Below are 13,144 nucleotides of genomic sequence, written 5' to 3' on the forward strand. Positions count from 1 at the left end.
CCTGTAGCATGATTCTACCTCCACCATATTTTATAGTAGGGATGATGTTACCTGGCTGTTGCACAGTTTTTGATTTATACTACACATACCACATAGTGTTGAGCCCAAAATGTTCCACTTTCAGAGTGCATGACTTATGAGAATTGAGTAAACTTGGCCGTTTCTCGTTGGAGCAATGAAGGATGACAGGTGACCTGCTAGAGGAGTATACAATGATGAGGGGCATTGATTGTGTGGATAGCCAGAGGCTTTTTCCCAGGGCTGAAATGGCTAACAAGAGGAGGCATAGTTTTAAGGTGCTTAGAAGTAGGTACAAGGGGGATGTCAGGGGTAAGTGTTTCACACAGAGAGTGGTGGGTGCCTGGAATGCACTGCCAGCAAAGGTGGTAGAGGTGGATACAAAAGGGTCTTTTAAGAGACTCTTAGATAGGACATGGAGCTTAGAAAAAATAGAGGGCTATGTGGCAGGGTAATTCTAGGCAGTTTCTAGAGTAGGTTACATGGTCGGCACAACATTGTGGGCTGAAGGGCCTGTAATGTGCTGTAGATTTCTATGTTTCTATAGTCTCATCCAAACACAAGACATTCTTCCACAACTTTACAGTATCTTATAAGTGATGTTTGTAAAGCCTTGGCAGGCAAGGATATGCTATTTTTCTAGCCAGGGCTTCTTCCTTGTCACTCTTTCAAAGGTACCATTTTTGGTTCAAGGCCTTTGAGATTGTGAAACCATAAACTTCATCTCTATTTGCAGCCACAGACTTCTGCAGCTCACCCACAGTGACCGCTGATGTCACAGTAACCTCTCTTACCAGTGCCATTATTCTCCACCAACTAAATTTAGAGGGGCAGCCTGACCTGGGCAATATGGCTATATTTTCATATTTTTTCCATTTTTCACTTTGCTTTAAGCTCTGAGGTATGATTTGTGCCTTTGAGAAGGTCTTATACCCTTCCCAGATTTATGCTTCTCTGTTATCATTTCCTGACTTGTCTTGATTGCTCTTTGTCTGCATTTCAGTTTGGTTTGTTGAAAACCTAACATACTGTTGGACCTTATAGAGAGAAGGGGGTATTTATTTTTTATGAATTCATTAAAAGCAGATGATCCTCAATTATCTACATCAACAAATTGGGTGAGATGGTAAGGTAATACAGTATATTGAAGCTGAGTGCAGTAATTACAAAAAGGATGAATACCTTTTTAGCCTTGCAATTTTGGCTTTTAATTTTTAGTATATTATTGACAGCTTTTGGAATTTTTCTTTTGATTTGACATGCACAATGTTTTATAGATTAGCTCAAAAATCCTACTTCTATATATTTTAAATTTAGAAAATGAGACAGTAAAATATCAAAATAGTTGTAGGGGATGAATACTTTGTCAAGGCACGATAATTCTAACTCTGGATGTGATGTAACTCAAAAAACACAGTGAGATAAATAACACAATAATAAAAACACAATAAATATCAATACATAAGATAGCCTTTATATACATAGCTTGATTATATGTTTATAAAGTGGCACTAGGCTACTAGGCTGTACATAAGGTGACTGAAAGGAAATGATAAAGTAGTGGTGGTGGGGTTGTGGATTGAGATGTTGATCAACCTTGCTGCCTGGGGAAAGTTATTTAATTATTTAAGTGTTAGGAAAAAAATATTTTATATATATATAGTTTAAGGTGAAGAAGGATTGTGTAGATCACAATGAGTTAGGCTCCTGGGAGTCTTAAAAAGTCAGGTTTGTATAATATTAATTGTAAGATACTATTGATAACATATACTTGGTCAAAATATTTTTTAATTTGTTTTTTTTTGGAAGCGGACTGATTAACAAATTTATTTCAAAGTGCTTAATACCTTATTTAATTACTTTCAAGTATGCAGTAAATCAACACAAATGTTTTAAGCAATTGTGTTCAGTGAATTTAACCCAGTCCACAGTTTGCTGCCAATGAGATAATCAAATATTCTTCAGGGCTGACACCTGCCATGCTTACCTGGGTTGGAACAACCTGTGACTCCGGATCTAAGAAGACTCTAAACTACACTTTAAAAGGGTCAGGCAAGCTATGGATAAATAATAAATGTTGGCTTTGCTTCCTTTGTCCTGTGGTCAAATGAAAACAATACATTTGGAAAATCTCTTCACTGGTTCCATAGAAATATTCTTCATTCTCTCTTATGATATTAATGTGTTTCTCAGAGAAATTGGTATCCATTGTACCCATTCAACATAAAATTGCAATTGATTTCATAGAGTTATAGAGTCTTAGAAAAGGACAGCACAGAAAATGAACTAGAGCTTATCTAGACTGTGCTGAGGCATTTAAACGTCTTGTCCCATTGACCTGCATGGGGACCATCTTCCTCCCTATCCCTACTATCCATGTACCTATCCAAACTTCTCTTAAACGTTGAAATCAAGCTCAAATGAACCACTTGCATTGGCAGTTCGTTCCACACTCTCATGACCCTTTGAGTGAAGAAGTCTCCCTTCATGTTTCCCTTAAGCTTTTCACCCTTCACCCTCAACCTATGACATCTAGTTGTAGTCCCACCCAACCTCTGTGGTAAAAGCCTGCTTGGCTTTACCCTTTCTACACTCACATAATTTTGTGAAATGAAAAGGCACAACAAAGGAAAATTATTTTGTGAGACCGTGAGAGCATCACCGGGTTTCACAATAATAACTCTGGTCCATTTCCATAGATATACAAGGCCCTGATTTCAAAATCAAGCATAGGTAGTCTCCAGCCCCTTGGTATGAACATAGAATTCTCCAACTTGCAGTAATTCCCTCCCCCTCCCTTCCTCTATCCCTATTTCACATCACTTCCCTCATAGTTCCGCCTCCTTCTACTACTGCGCATTGTTCTCCTGCCAATCACCTCCCTGCTTACCCTCCCCCACCCGTTTGTCTTTCAAATTACTGTTTTTTTCAACTACCAGCATTCTTCAAACCCACCCCAAATTTCTTCCTTCAGTCCTGACGAAGGGTTTCGGCCCGAAACGTCGACTAATCTTTTCAACTGATGCTGACTGACCTGCTGAGTTCCTCCAGTGCATTGTGAGTGTTTCATTGCAGGGTTGCTTACAAATCTGCAAGATCTACCAATCAATTGAACAAAATCAAATTGATGAGTTTAAAGACTTAGTTTGTGAAATAGTTCTTTAAATGTTGAAATCTATAAATCAAACACTTCACGAAGTATCCATATAGACTTCAAAATCATAATGACGTTAGTTATCCAATCTTTGTAATGCTCCAGCTGATGCATTTTTAAAAAAAATATGATCAATGACCTAGATCTTTGTGTCCACTCTGTCCTCAGGTGAGATCTCAAAATTCTTGACGTCAAAAAGCAAATTAATTTCTTTTTCAATAAATAAAATTTCACATTTGAATATTTTGTTCTCCAAATCCAGTCACTGAACTTTCCATTGATTACTGCAGCCAATGAATTACAAGTCCTGCATCTTCAATCAGAATTGTCAATTCAGAAGTGAAACCCAATACCAATTAGCCTAATATTAAGACTGAGCTCATTCAACTTCTTAAAACAACAGAAAATGCTGGAATTTTTCCATGCATCAGGTATCATCTGTAGTGAGTAACATTAACTCTGTTCCTCTCTTGTTAACATTTTTGTCATCACATGACAGTGCGTATAGGAATAGAATGAGGTGGAGGATAAATGCGTGGCTGAGGGATTGGAGCAGGGGGCAGGGATTCAAATTTCTGGATCACTGGGACCTCTTTCAGGGCAGATGTGACCAGTACAAAAAGGACAGGTTGCACTTGAATCCCAGGGGACCAATATCCTGGCAAGGAGGTTTGCAAAGGCTACTGGGGAGAGTTTAAACTAGAATTGCTGGTGGGTGCGAACTGAACCGAAGGGATGGAGGAAGAGGTGGTTGGCTCACAAATAGAGAAAGCTTGGAGACAGTGCAAGAGGGAGGATAGGCAGGTGATAGAGAAAGGACGCGCTCAGACCGATGGTTTGAGTATTATGAACAAAGCAGATGAACTTAGAGTGTGGATCAGTACTTGGAGCTATGATGTTGTGGTCTTTACAGAGACTAGAATGGCTCAGGGACAAGAATGGTTACTTCAAGTGCCAGGCTTTAGATGTTTCAGAAAAGACAGGGAGGGAGGCAAAAGAGGTGGAGGCATGGCACTGTTGATCAGAGATAGTGTCAGAGCTGCAGAAAAGGAGGAAGTCATGGAGGGATTGTCTATGGAGTCTCTGTGGGTAGAATTTAGGAATGGGAAGGGGTCAATAACTTTACTGGGTGTTTTTTATAGACCACCTAATAATATTAGGGACATTGAGGAGCTGATAGGGAGACAGATTCTGGAAAGGTGAAATAATACCAGGGTTGTTGCGGTGGGAGATTTTAATTTCCCAAATATGGATTGGCATGTCCCTAGAGCAAGGGGTTTATATGGAGTGGAATTTGTTAGGTATGTTCAGGAAGATTTCTTGACACAATAAATAGATAAACCTACAAGAGGAGAGGCTGTACTTGATCTGATATTGGGGAATGAACCTGGTCAGGTGTCAGATCTCTCAGTGGGAGAGAACTTTGGAGATAGGGATCATAATTCTATCTCCCTTACCACAGCTTTGGAGAGGGATAGGAACAAAAAAGTTAGGAAAGTGTTTAACTGGAGTCAGGGGAAATATGAGGCTATCAGGCAGGAACTTGGAAGCATAAATTGGAAACAGATGTTCTCATGGAAATGTACGGAAGAAATGTGGCAAATGTTCAGGAGATATTTGCGTACAGTTCTGCATAGGTATGTTCCAATGAGATGGAAAGGATGGTAGGATACAGGAACCGTGATGTAGAAAGGCTGTTGTAAATCTAGTCAAGAAAAAAAGAAGAGCTTAGGAAAAGTTCAAAAAAACTAGGTAATGATAGAGATCTAGAAGATTATAAGTCTATCAGGAAGGAGCATAAAAATGAAATTAGGAGAGCCAGAAGGGGCCATGGGAAGGCCTTGGCGGACAGGATTACAGAAAACCCCAAGGCATTCTACAAGTATGTGAAGAGCAAGAGGATAACATGTGAGAGAATAGCACCAATCAAGTGTGACAGTAGAAAAGTGTGTATGGAACCGGAGAAGGTAGCAGAGGTACTTAAGGAATACTTTGCTTCAGTATTCACTATGGAAAAGGACCTTGGCGATTGTAGGAATGACTTACAGTGGACTGAAAAGCTTGAGCATGTAGATATTAAGAAAGAGGATGTGCAGGAGCTTTTGGAAAGCATTAAGTTGGATAAGTCACCGGGACTAGATGAGATGTACCCCAGGCTACAGTGGGAGGTGAGGGAGGAGACTGCTGTGCCTTTGGTGATGATCTTTGCATCATCAATGAAGATGGGAGAGGTTCCGGAGGATTGGAGGGTTGCAGATGTTGTTCCCTTATTCAAAAAAGGAGAAGAGATAGCCCAGGAAACTATAGACAAGTGAGTCTTACTTCAATGGTTGGTAATTTGATGGAGAAGATCCTGAGAAGCAGGATATACGAACACCAGGTATGTCGAGGTGCAGCTCCTAAGGGACCGTGTTAGGGAACTGGAGTTGCAACTGGAATACCTTCGTTTGGTCAGGGAGAGCGAGGAGGTGATAGAAAGGAGTTAAAGGCAGGTGGTCACAGCAGGACCACCAGAGACAGACAAGTGGGTAACAGTCAGGAGAGGGAAGGGGAAGTGTCAGGTACTAGAGAGTATCCCTGTGGCTATCCCCCTGAACAATAAGTACTCCTGTTTGAGTACTGTTGTGGGGGACAGCCTACCAGAGGGAAGCAACAGTGGCCATGCCTCTGGCACAGAGTCCGGCCCTGTAGCTCAGAAGGGTAGGGAAAGGAAGAGAAAGGCAGTAGCGATAAGGGACTCTGTAGTTAGGGGGTCAGACAGGCGAAATTGTGGACGCAGGAAAGAAACTCAGATGATAGTTTCCCTCCCAGGTGCCAGGGTCCAGGATGTTTCAGATCACGTGCACGATATCCTGCAGTGGGAGGGAGAACAGCCGGAGGCTGTGGTACATATTGGTACCAATGACATAGGTAGGAAAAGGGAAGAGGTCCTGAAAACAGACTACAGAGAGTTAGGAAGGAAGTTGAGAAGCAGGACCACAGGGGTAGTAATCTCGGGATTACTGCCTGCGCCAGGTGACAGTGAGTATAGGAATAGAATGAGGTGAAGGATAATTGCGTAGCTGAGGGATTCGAGCAGGGGGTAGGAATTCAGATTTCTGGATCATTAAGACCTCTTTTGGGACAGGTGTGACCTGTACAAAAAGGATGGGTTGCACTTGAATCCCAGGGGGATCAATATCCTGGCGGGGAGGTTTGCTAAGCCTACTGGGGAGAGTTTAAACTAGAATTGTTGGGGGTGGGAACCAAACTGAAGAGGCGGTTGGCTCACAGATACAGAAAGCTTGGAGGCGGTGTGTGAGGGAGGATAGGCAGGTGATAGAGAAGGGACGCGCTCAGACCGACAGTTTAAGATGTGTCTATTTTAACATAAGGAGTATTGTGAACAAGGCGGATGAGCTTAGAGCATGGATCAGAACTTGGAGCTATGATGTGGTGGCCATTACTGAGACCTGGATGGCTCAGGGACAGGAATGGTTACTTCAAGTGCTGGGTTTTAGATGTTTCAGAAAGGACAGGGAGGGAGGCAAAGGAGGTGGGGGCGTAGCACTGTTCATCAGAGATAGTGTCACAGCTGCAGAAAAGGTGGAGGTCATGAAGTGATTGTCTATGGTGTCCCTGTGGGTGGAGGTTAGGAACAGGAAGGGGTCAATAACTCTACTGGGTGTTTTTTTATAGGCCAGATAATAGTAACGGGGATATCGAGGAGCAGATAGGGAGACAGATCCTGGAAAGGTGTAATAATAAGAGTTGTCGTGGTAGGAGATTTTAATTTCCCAAATATCGATTTGCATCTCCCCAGAGCAAGGGCTTAGATGAGGTGGAGTTTGTTAGGTGTGTTTAAGAAGGTTTCTTGACACAATATGTAGATAAGCCACAAGAAGAAAGACTGTACTTGATTTGGTATTGGGAAATGAACCTGGTCAGGTGTCAGATCTCTCAGTGGGAGAGCATTTTCAAGATGGTGATCATAATTCTATCTCCTTTACAATAGCATTGGAGAGACATAGGAACAGACAAGATAGAAAAGTGTTTAATTGGAGTAAGGGAAGTTATGGCGCTACCCGGCAGGAACTTGGAAGCTTAAATTGGGAACAAACATTTTCAGGGAAAGGTATGGAAGAAATGAGGCAAATGTTCAGGGGATATTTGTGTGGAGTTCTGCATTGATATGTTCTAATGAGACGGGGAAGTTATGGTCGGGTACAGGAACCATGGTGTACAAAGGCTGTACTAAATCTAGTCAAGAAGAAAGGAAAAGCTTGCCCAAATTTCAGAGAGCTAGGTAATGTTAGAGATCTAGAAGATTATAAAGCTAACAGGAAGGAGCTTCAGTAGGAAATTAGGAGAACCAGAATGGGCCATGAGAATCCCTTGGTGGGCAGGATTAAGGAAAACCCCAAGGCATTCTGCAAGTATGTGAAGAGCAAGAGGATAAGACGTGAAAGAATAGGACCTATCAAGTGTGACATTGGGAAGGTGTGTATGGAACCGGAGGAAACAGCAGAAGCACTTAATGAATACTTTACTTCAGTATTCACTATGGAGAACGATCTTATTGATTGTAGTGATGACTTGCAGCGGACGGGGACTGAAAAGCTTGAGCATGTAGATATTCAGAAAGAAGATGTGCTGGAGCTTTTGGAAAGCATCAAGTTGGATAAGTCGCCAGGACCGGATGAGATGTACCCCAGTCTACTATGGGCGGTGAGGGAGGAGATTGCTGAGCCTCTAGCAATGATCTTTGCATCATCAGTGGGGATGGGAGAGGGTCTGGAGGATTGGAGGGTTGCAGATGTTGTTCCCTTATTCAAAAAAGGGAATAATGATAGCCCAGGAAAGAATAGACCAGTGAGTCTTACTTCAGTGGTTGGATAGTTGATGGACAAGATCCTGAGAGGCAGGATTTATGAATATTTGGAGAGGTATAATATGACTAGGAATAGTCAGCGTGGCTTTGTGAAGGGCGGCTCATGCCTTACGAGCCTGATTGAATTTTTTGAGGATGTGACTAAACACATTGATGAAGGAAGAGCAGTAGATGTAGTGTATATGGATTTCAGTAAGGCATTTGATAAGGTACCCCATGCAAGGCTTATTGAGAATGTAAGGAGGCATGGGATCCAAGGGGACATTGCTTTGTGGATCCAGAACTGGCTTGCCCGCTGAAGGCAAAGAGATGTTGTAGACAGGTCATATTCTGCATGGAGGTTGGTGACCAGTGGTGTGCCTCAGGGATCTGTTCTGGGACCCTTACTCTTCGTAATTTTTATAAATGACCTGGATGAGGAAGTGGAGGGATGGGTTAGTAAGTTTGCTGATGACACAAAGATTGGGGGTATTGTGGATAGTGTGGAGGGCTGTCAGAGGTTACAGCGGGACATTGATAAGATGCAAAACTGGGCTGAGAAGTGGCAGATGGAGTTCAACCCAAATAAGTGTGAGCAGGTTCATTTTGGTAGGTCAAATATGACGGCAGAATATATTATTAATGGTAAACCTCTTAGCAGTGTGGAGGATCAGAGGGATCTTGGGGTCCGAGTCCATAGGACGCTCAAAGCAGCTGCACAGTTTGACTCTGTGGTTAAGAAGGCATACGGTGTATTGGCCTTCATCATTCATGGAATTGAAATTTGGTGAGAAGTAATGTTGCAGCTATATAGGACCCGGTCAGACCCTCCCAGAGTATTATTGTCATTTCTGGTCGCCTCACTACAGGAAGGATGTGGAAACCATAGAAAAGGTGCAGAGGAGATTTACAAGGATGTTGCCTAGATTGGGGAGCATGCCTTATGAAAACAGGTTGAGTGAACTTGGCCTTTTCTCCTTGGAGCGGCTGAAGATGAGAAGTGACCTGATAGAGGCGTATAAGATGATGAGAGGTAGTGATCGTGTGGATAGTCAGAGGCTTTTTCCCAGGGCTGAAATGGTTGCCACAAGAGGACACAGGTTTAAGGTGCTGGGGAATAGGTACAGTGGAGATGTCAGGGGTAAGTTTTTACGCAGAGAGTGGTGAGTGTGTGAAATGGGTTGCTGGCAACAGTGGTGGAGGTAGATACGATAGTGTGTTTAAAGAGACTTTTGGATAGGTACGTGAAGCTTAGAAAAATAGAGGGCTATGGGTAAGCCTGGTAATTTCTAAAATAGGGACATATTTGGCACAACCTTGTGGGCTGAAGGGCCTGTATTGTGCTGTAGGTTTTCTATGTTTAACATCTGGAGAGGCATAATATGATTAGGAATAGTCAGTATGGCTTTGTCAAAGGCAGGTCATGCTTTAGAAGCCTGATTCAATTTTTTGAGGATGTGACTAAGCACATTGATGAAGGTAGAGCAATATATGGATTTCAGCAAGGCATTTGATAAGGTACCCCATGCAAGGCTTATTGAGAAAGTAAGGAGGCATGGGATCCAAGGAGACATTGCTTTGTGGATCCAGAACTGGCTTGCCCACAGAAGGCAAAACATGGTTGTAGACAGGTCATACTCTGCACGGACGTTGGTGACCAGTGGTGTGCCTCAGGGATCTGTTCTGGGACCCCTACTCTTTGTGATTTTTATAAGTGACCTGGATGAGGAAGTGGCGGGATGTGTTAGTAAATTTGCTGATGACACAAAGGTTGGAGGTGTTGTGGATAGAGTGGAGAGCTGTCAGAGGTTACAGCGGGACATTGATAGGATGCAAAACTGTGCTGAGAAGTGGCAGATGGAGCTCAACCTAGATAAGTGTGAAGTGGTTCATTTTGGTAGGTCAAATATGAAGGCAGAATATAGTATTAATGGTAAGACTCTTGGCAGGGTGGAGGATCAGAGGGATCTTGGGGTCCGAGTCCATAGGATACTCAAAGCTACTGTGCAGGTTGACTCTGTGGTTAAGAAGGCATACGGTGCACTGGCCTTCACCAATCGTGGGATTGAGATTAGTTGCTGAGAGGTAATGTTGCAGCTATATAGGACCCCAGTCAGACCCCGCTTGGAGTACTGTGCTCAGCTCTGGTTGCCTCACTACAGGAAGAATGTGGAAACCATAGAAAGGGTGCAGAGGAGATTTACAAGGATGTTGCCTGGATTGGGGAGCATGCCTTATGAGAATAGGTTGAGTGAACTTGGCCTTTTTTCCATGGAACGATGGAGGATGAGAGGTGACCTGATAGATGTGTATAAAATAATGAGAAGCATTGTTCGTGTTGATCATGTGGATAGTCAAAGGATTTTTCCCAGGGCTGAAATGGCTAAAACAAGAGGGGACAGTTTTAAGGTGCTTGGAGGTAGGTACAGAGGAGATGTCGGGGGTAGGTTTTTTTATGCAGAGAGTGGTGAGTGCATGGAATGGGCTGCCAACAATGGTGGTGGAGACAGATACGATAGGGACTTTTAAGAACCTCCTGGATAGGTGCATGGAACTTAGAAAAATAGAGGGCTATGAGTAACCCTAGGTAATTTCTAAGGCAAGGACATGTTCAGCACTGCTTTGTGGGCTGAAGGGCCAGTATTGTGCTGTAGGTTTTCTATGTTTCTCTCAGAAACTTGATCTGATGAGCATTTCCAGAATTCTTTATTATTTCAGAATCTGCAGCTTTTTGGTCTTTACATTTTTGAATCTCTTCTATTCTTTCCCCCAGCCTCATTTTCAATGGTTGCTGCTGCATTATTCGCTGAGTTATTACTGACCCAGATGCACCAAAAATATTGCTGAAAAGACTTTGCTTTTATTTGCCTTGCTGATAGTCTTCATTTAAGACAGGGGTGGCCAACCTTTTACATTCCATGCTTCATTTTTTTCACGCACGAGTTTAGATGCAATTTTTTTCACGCACGAGTTCTATATTAACATTTTTACAAGAATTGAATGGGGGTACAAGAATTGTATGGCGTATCTGAACTCATGAGTGAAAAAATTGACACATGGAATGTAAAAGGTTGGCCACCCTGATTTAAGCCTTGGACTCTTTTGCCTTTTAACGTTCGGGTATCCAAGACCCAAAAGTGTATGAACTGAAATGTTAATTTTCCACAGAAACTGTCTGACCTGGTGAGTTCATTTTCTGATTTTTATGATTGATATTCCAGCCACTTTGAACCATAACCCATAAGAATTCTATCTGACCATCTGAAATTTCTTTTCAATCCATCTATCCATTTCAAGACTTCACTGGCAAATGTTTGCTGTCTCTCATTCATGTGCAAAAACTTAACAACTTATTAGCTGATAATTCAAACATAGGTGTCCACTTTATTGGTTTAAAAACAGAAGTCAATTTTCTTGGTAACCAGGCTTATTGAATTGTATTAATGAACTCCAGTGTAGGAACAGACAAAACCAGCCAGACTTCCAGCTTCTGTTTGACAGGTCACAACCTGCAATACTCTAATGATTTACCTGATTAATGACTGTACATCTCCTTATTTTGCAAATATAATTGATTTTAATTACTTTCAAAAAGTTCTTTCTGTAACCCCCCCCCACCCCAAACAATACTCTGCCTCTACCTTCCGTTTCCTCTCTTAATAAGTTCTCTCAATTTGCTCTTAATAATTCTGTGTCTCTAAATGCAATCACTCACAAACTGTTTTCACATTCATGAAGTCAAAGTAAGAGACAGCATCAAAAAAGGTCCTTATGCCACCATCATGCATGCATTACCTTAAGCATGAGGGATACTGTAGATGCTGGAAATCTAGAGCAAACCATACAAAATGCTGGAGGAACTCAACAAATCAGGCTTCATCAATGGAGAGAAATAAACAGTCAATGTTTCGGGCAGAAACACCTAACCCACGTTAGTCAGCCCACGTTCCTAGCAACTCATCCGTCACCAGATCCTACCACTCAGTTGAAGACAGAAGTTAATTATCTCACTAAATTGCCCACCTCTGGGGGTTGGGAGGAAAGTAGAGCAGTTAGGGGATAAACACCTATAATGACAAAGAGAACTTAAACCTCACACAGGTATCGCTAAAGATCTGGATGAAGCCCGGTCACCAGAGTTAATGCCTAACAACTCTTATACCAGCACCACTGCACTTTCCTGTGGAAAAGGGATCCTTTGTTAGCCTTCCTTGTAGTTCTTGTGTATTATGTCAGGCAATTGCTTCCTTCTTCCTGATTCTTTCTGTAAGATCCAGCTCAATTTAAGGTCGAGGTAAATGAAAATAAAAATCACCTCAAACTATAACAGAGGAGGAGAACATGGATTGATAGATAAAGAAAGGAGAACAAAAGAGCTACCGTTAGTTTAGCAGAAAGTAATCTGTCACGAGCATTCCAGAAATGAATAATACTACTAAGTAGGACACTGCAAACAATTTGGCAAGATACTCGTTTTGAGAAGTATAACATTTTAAGAATGGTATTAGAATGTCTGACAGGTAACTATAAGCAAACGTTATCTTTATAGACATTTATGCTAGATTACTATTACAGACATGAAATTGGTCCTGTGTTTCTTCCTTTCAATATTGTCTAATATAATTTTATGTTAAGCTATATTTATTGAAATTCTGATCTGTGTGCGAAGATTAATCCTAGAATGCACAACATTCTTCCCAGCCGTCAATGATACTTATAACTTTTTTTTCCTGTTAATATTAGCTGCTCTGTTCCTTAGTTCAATTGACTATTTCAATTAATTGCATCTCTGAGCTTAGAAATCTCGTATTGTAATCAAGGGCTTCCTAAAGGACACAAAAGCAAATGTACCATTTTACAAACTAACTTCTATTAATTAACATGAGAATTATGGGAATGGATTTTACTGTACACAGGAGAGTGGTAAGTAATAAAGTATTCCTCTGCCCAGACTATTTTTAATATTTGGACCTCACTTATATTCTACAATGGACAAAAACTGGGTGGTCCGGGAAGATCACTAACTAGAAAAGGTTAAGTTTATCAGGGAGGAGAGAGAAAGAGAGACCCAGAGGCTAAGAAAATCATGTGTGGAGGTTTAAGGGTGACCTAATGAAGCTGTT

This window comes from Mobula hypostoma, chromosome 2 (assembly GCF_963921235.1).
Source record: "Mobula hypostoma chromosome 2, sMobHyp1.1, whole genome shotgun sequence".
Taxonomy (NCBI): domain Eukaryota; kingdom Metazoa; phylum Chordata; class Chondrichthyes; order Myliobatiformes; family Myliobatidae; genus Mobula; species Mobula hypostoma.